The sequence below is a fragment of the Pipra filicauda genome, unplaced genomic scaffold, assembly GCF_003945595.2.
Source record: "Pipra filicauda isolate LSUMZ 115617 unplaced genomic scaffold, ASM394559v2 scaffold421_size600610_pilon, whole genome shotgun sequence".
NCBI classification, from domain to species: domain Eukaryota; kingdom Metazoa; phylum Chordata; class Aves; order Passeriformes; family Pipridae; genus Pipra; species Pipra filicauda.
In genome coordinates, this window is record NW_024104556.1 from 305,619 (window position 1) to 312,033 (window position 6,415).

A 6,415-nucleotide genomic window follows, 5' to 3' on the forward strand; every position below is an offset into this window, starting at 1 on the left:
GAGGGGAGATGGCATTTGGGACCCTCATGACCCAGTGAGAGGACACGATAGAAGATGGCATTGGGTCCCTCACAGCAAGGAGGGATGTGAGGGGGGTGAGGGGAGATGGTGTTGGGTCCCTCACAGTCACCTGAGGGGACAGGAGGGGACAGTGGTGTTGGGTGCCTGCTGAGTGGACACACAGTGGGTTTGGGGACACCAGGTGAGGTGGCCACCAACCGCCCAGCCTCTGGCTTTGGGGTCCTGGCCTCAAAGGAAAGGGAGATATTCCGTGGTGAGGGAAAAATGGGGAGTCCACATGGCACCCCACCATTGTGGGCTTCAGCAGTGCTTCCTTCAGTCCCCCTCCAGCAACTTGAAATAGGGGATCTAGCTCTTTGTTGGGGTCCATGTGCTGGGTGGCACCATGGATCCAAAAATGGGCCACATTAAGTGTTGCTTCAGCCTAAACCTCCATCGCTGGGAAAAGCTCCTAAAAAACTCAGATAGAAGTCCTACTTGCCATCACAGGACAGAACCAGGAGCTGGCACAAAGGCTCGATGGAGGGGGGTTAAATAAATAAAAAATAATAATAAACTCTCCTCCTGAGACTGAGGTGAAGAATTGTGACTCGAGGCTGGCTTAGTGCCTGCACCCGACCCTGGAACTGAAAATGGAACTGAAAGTCAAAGCAATTAAAAAAGGAAAAGCCAGCAGCTCCCCAGGAGCACATTCCCTGCCATTCCCACCCCTTCCTCTGTAAATAACCTGCTGGCAGGGAAGGAAAGGGCTGAGCAAGGACTTGGATAAAGAAACCACACCAGGCCAAACCTGCTCTTTCCCTGCAGGAACAGCCCAGCCAGTTAAACAGCTTTGGAAACCATGGGAGAAACTCCCAGGGAAGGGAAGAGAGTGCAGCTCTTTAGTGCTTGGGTTAGAAGTGAGCCAAAGCAGAAAAGTCTTATTTTCCAGCTCCCCACCAGCCTCTAGAGAAGAAGAAACATTTTAAGTGAGATCCGAAGGATAAGAGCTTGTCTCAGCAGCTGGGGAGGAAGGTGACTCTCTCCTACTGAACCGGGGGGGACTTGAGGGAAAGGACCCCCCTAAAACCCACACACAACTACTCCACAGCAGTCCTGAGCATGAAGCATCCAAGCCTGATCCCCAACAAGTCACTGGAGAGACTAAAGTCAGCTCCTTTTAAAGCAGCCCAACAGATCCCACGCACTGTTTTATTCTTTGCTGGTGAATTTTAGGATTTAAAGCATGAAGTCTAAGGAAAATGAGCAACACCAGCAGGCATGCGCATCCATTTGCATTCCTCATTGCTCCAGAGGCACCAGGTGCAGCATCCACACCTGTATAATCCCATGGGGGTTGGAAGGAGATGATCTTTAAGGTCCCTTCCAACCCAAACCATTCTAGGATTCTATGGTAGGGCAGACTTCCTGGTCTCCTGCAGCTTTCCTGGATGCTTTGAGTGCCCCAAGCATTTTACTCCCAGTAAAAGGAGTTGGTTGTAATCCCTTAAAGCACCCACCACGCAATTAGGGATTTACATGGAAAATTCCTCACTCCCAGCATTTAGACAGCTGCCATTCTCCTTAGACAAGCTTGGGAGGCTCCATCCCACTCCCTCCACATGTTGGGCTGCTTCCCACTCTCTTCCCAAGAGGTTTTTAACTCTTTGCTTATTATTTGCAGCCTGAAGTTGGCATGAATAACGTGATCCACAAGGAGAGGAGCCGCTGGGCACTTGTGACAGACAGAGAGTGAGGAAGGACAGAAGGCTATCACCTCCTGAGCAAGGTGTGTTACATGCGAGATGCTCCTAAGGTACTACCTAATGCAGTGCAGTCATAGGGCACTTCAATAATGCTGCCAGTGATCCAGGCAGGAAAAAAATGAGTATTAGGAAAAAAACACAGAAGAAACCGTTGGCTTATAAGTGAACACACCTCCATTTCCACAGCCAGGCAAAAGTGGTTTGATTTTAAACCTCGTCCCGTTTCCATTTCTTAACAAAGGGACTGGGAAACAGCCACTCCTTTGGCAGTGGCTATCGTGAGGGATTTCAATCACCAGCACTCACATCCTTGTGACTCAGTGCTTTACTGGCAATCATGACAGCACCCTGTAATTAGTACACGTGGTTGTCAGAGGCAATTATGTCATAGTGGAGTGGTTACACTTCCAAGGGGTCCCTGCACCCCCAGCATGCCCCCAGGGAATGAGGCAGAGCAGATAATCCATGTAAGACCACAGTGAATCAAAAGCCGGGCTGGCCAGCAGGATTTCCCAAATCCCATTCTGGTGACAAACATGCCCAAAAAGTGGTTCCCTTGGCAAAGGCACACCAGGCATACGCTCAGACCATGGGACTGCAGAGAGGCCAGGCAGGGCTGTTGGGAGGCACTGCAGAATTCCTGAGCAATGGCTTGGTCACGTTCCTTCTGCTGAGCATTCCCTGAGTGTTCCGGTGCAGGAAGTCGCATGTTGCAACCCTCACCTCACCTCTCTGCACTCTGCTCTTAGCGCAGCCTCAGCGCCCACGTGACTGCTCAGAAAACCCTCAGCTGTTATTTTTAAACTCCAGACCTCTGTGGGGAGTTTTTAGGGGAGACCTCTACTCCTAAAGGCCCACAAAAAATAACCAAGGAAAACACACCGACCTGGAGCACCTTTACATTTATTGCACAGGGTGTGATCGTCTCTTGGCTGTATAAAGGCTGCAGATTTCAGTGCCAATACCCAAATTCACAGAATCCCGGACTGGTTTGTGTTGGAAGGGACCTTAAAGATCTCGTTCCACCCCCTGCCATGGGCAGGGACACCTTCCATTAGCCCAGGTGGCTCCAAGCCCCGTCCAACCTGGCCTTGGACACTTCCAGGGAGGGGGAGGCCAACCTACCCTCCTTCAGCTTTCATTCCCAATTCAGACTGGGACAATCCCAAATGTGAACACAACCATAACTGTGGTTAATTTTCACTTTTATATGTTACCAAAATAAAACCATCTTCCTCAAGCAGAAAAAACAAGGCCCAAGTGCTCAAAACAGTTTTGAACCAGGGCACTTAGTCCTTAAATCATCTCCCAGCAGAAAAAATCACAGTGAACGCTTTGGTCAATGTATGATGAGGCTGTAGCAACCCTCACATTAAACCCTTTCCCACCCTGAGAACAGGATTCAAAATGTAGTTTTGCCTCCTAATTAATGACCTCATGACACTAATGACCTCACTTGGCTCTAACACTGCCAACAGCAGCACATGCAGAGCTCTGAACATGTTAGGAAACTACTGCCAAATTTGTCACAGCAACTGATTCATAACCCATCGTGTCTGTGTCTCTCATCTGGTACCAACACTGACAACTTTTGATAGCGAGGACTTAAGACAGTCAAAACCTCAGTGTTGTCCCAAGGAAAAGTGCAAGTTTTTCCAGATCTGAAGAAGGAATTGCTGCTCCATGAGATGCTATCTTGGGGTTTGTCACTGTGCCCCAAGTTTCAGAGGAGGAATATCCTCTACTCCTCCCTTCCAAAACCTGTTCTCTCACACTAAGAGAATGGGACTTCAAAAAAGTTATTTCTAACTACAACTGTCATGAGCTTTGCGGGGATAGAAATGCCAATGTTTTTAATGACCCAAGAAATTAAATTCCAGCTCCAGGAAAAGAAAACCATCTCCTAATCAGGCTGGAAAGGAGGTATTTAGGTAGGAGACAAGGAGTGCCTTATTCATTTTTTCATCAGACAGAGCTGTGTCCAAGTGCTGCATTTTGTGTTTATTCTCAATGCTCTTCCACTTCCAAGTCCTGCCTGAAGGACCCATCAGCCCATCCCCAAAGAAGGGGAATACAGGAATTTCTCGTGCCTGTTCTCGGGCCCTGCCAACTGGAATAATTTTACCCACAGATTTCTACTTGTTACGTTTAAAATGACATTTATGTTAAGGAAAATCCACTGGCTTTGGCAAAAAAGGCAGAGAAGGATCTGAGTGCAGAGCTGCTGGCCTCAGAAATACAGACAGACCAACCAAGCAACATTATGATAAAGTTTTTATTCATTTTTTTAAATATCAAATTTTCTTTACACATCAATTTTGTTGATAAACAGTCCCCCGATATTAAAAAAAAAAAAAAATCAAAAAAAGAATCAAGTGTGTATTACTCTGGGCAGAACCACATCCCACTGGTGACACACCCACTCTCCTCCCTTCAGCCGCCTGCGAGGCCGCAGCGTGTTCAGCCCACGAGAGTCAACAACACAAACGCAACCAGCTTTAGGATTCCTGAGTATTGATTCCCTCAAGTTCCCTAAGTGAGTCTGTAAAACTCTGAAGCTAAAAAGCATCAAAGTGTGACCCAAAGGTACATTTGGATCACAGACCAAGCCTCATCTACACAGTGCAGGAAGAAATCTCTTGAACACTTCAGAGGGGAATGATGTACACGAAACCGACCCCGTTTCCCAAGCTGACTTCCGAGAGAGGCAGGCAAAAATACCTCTGGATTTCTCCTCTTTGAATTCCTGTTAAAGTTCTGGGGAGCTGTTTGGCAAGAAATCCAAGTCTGGTGAAGAAACCTCTAGGATCTGCTTCTCCTTTTGTCAATGGCATAGCATCTTAGAGAAAACTGAAGTTAGCATTCAGCAAGTACACTTAAATATTGCTACTTTTGAGGAGAGGACGGCAAGAGGGAGAGACAAAGACAGGAAGAGAGGAACACAGAGAAGGTACAAGATTAACAGTCCTGGAGACCAAGTGCCTATGTAGAAAGTCAAACAGATGCAGCAACGAGGCAGATTGTCAGGGTAACAGCACAGCTCAGCTCTGTCCAGCAGCAGGAAAACATGCCAGGGACCATCCCCAGGAATAATCCCTCCTCTTGTCAGTCACTTGTGCCCAGAAACTTCCAGATTTTGAGATTTCACTAAACATCCCTCTGTGCTCACCTACGGCCTTGTGTAGAGAAACACATGCTCAGCAAGAGGCCAAGGCCATTGCTTCCATATCTTTAAGGAAAATAATACATCCAAAACCAACAGTGGCTCCAGGGAACACCCAGAAACAATCTCTACAGACCCACCCGGTCCCACAGGCACTGGCAGCTTCACGAAGCAGCTTCTGAGCGTTGCTTTACTCTCTAGAGCAGGACTTTCATGGTGAAATCCCTTTGCTGATGTGACATTAGGACACTGGGGCACCGATTAATGATGAGGGAGAAGAGAAGAGAGCAAAGGTCTGATTTTAGGCCAGGATACACAGCTCTTTGGAAACCTGAAAAGCTTTTGGTGGTACCTTTATCCCCTGCTGTAGCCAACAAGCTGTAGCGCTCTGCCGTCCCTCCTTCCATAGAAATATTCCCACTCTGTGAGCCAGGTCAGCACAGGGACCAGCGAAGGGATTGCTGGAAGCTGAGCAGAGGACGTGTGTGTGCACACAGCAGAGAGGACACATTGAAACAAAGACAACTTTTAGACAGCGTTCGCTAAACACACATTCTATTACATTTTATTTTAACCTTAAATACTCACCACTGCCCCAATTTTCTCCTAAATCTCGCTCCTAAAAAAATTATTCACTAATTCAGCAGCACATAGCCATTCACTCAAAGCAAGGCTCGGAAATGAAGAGATTTAAATCACCAGGCTTGGACCTACTTGATAAAAGTTTTACAAGTATTTATCAGTTGGGGGTCAGGGTTTGTTTCTAGCAGTTGAGAGAGTTACCCAGGGAATTCTAGCACTATGGATAAATGCTTCCATACAGCTTTGGCAGGAGGGCGGGTTTCAAAACTTGTATTTGACAAGGAGTAAAACTGAGCATTGAAGCAGACTGGCTGATGCTCTAAAGCTTTTATAGCGTAAATTCCGTATGCGCAGCCTAAGTCGCTGTGGCCGTGAAACCAGAGCCTGTCCCCAGCCCGGTGCAGAGCAGCAGCTCCTAAAACAGAAAGGGTGAGCACAAGGGGCTAACACTGAGGAGCTAACATGAGGAGCTAACATTGAGCAGCCAACATATGATGCTCCAAGCAGCTGGCAGTAGATCCACATGCAGACTAAGGGTGCAGGTTCAGCTCTCCTGCATCCAAGAGGGCCAACCTGTACCTGCTACCTGCGTTACTTTGCTCCCAGGACCACCTCACCCAGCCCCAGGGCACAAACTGGGAGCAGATTCAGCTGTCTGAAGTCACTCTGGATCTGAGAGCTGGAGCCTCGTTGCTGCTGCTTCTGATAGTGAACCAGATGCAGATGGGAACAGGTCTAATATATTCTATTTCCTAAGGCTTCTAGAGACCTGATGACACTACTCCTGTACCAGCCCAGGTGCTGCCCTTCACAGAGGGGCTTTTGCTGATTTGAGGTGCTCACTGCAAGAATATTAAACCAAACCTTCAGCAGGGGGAACTCCACCACTCACACGGTGAAGACG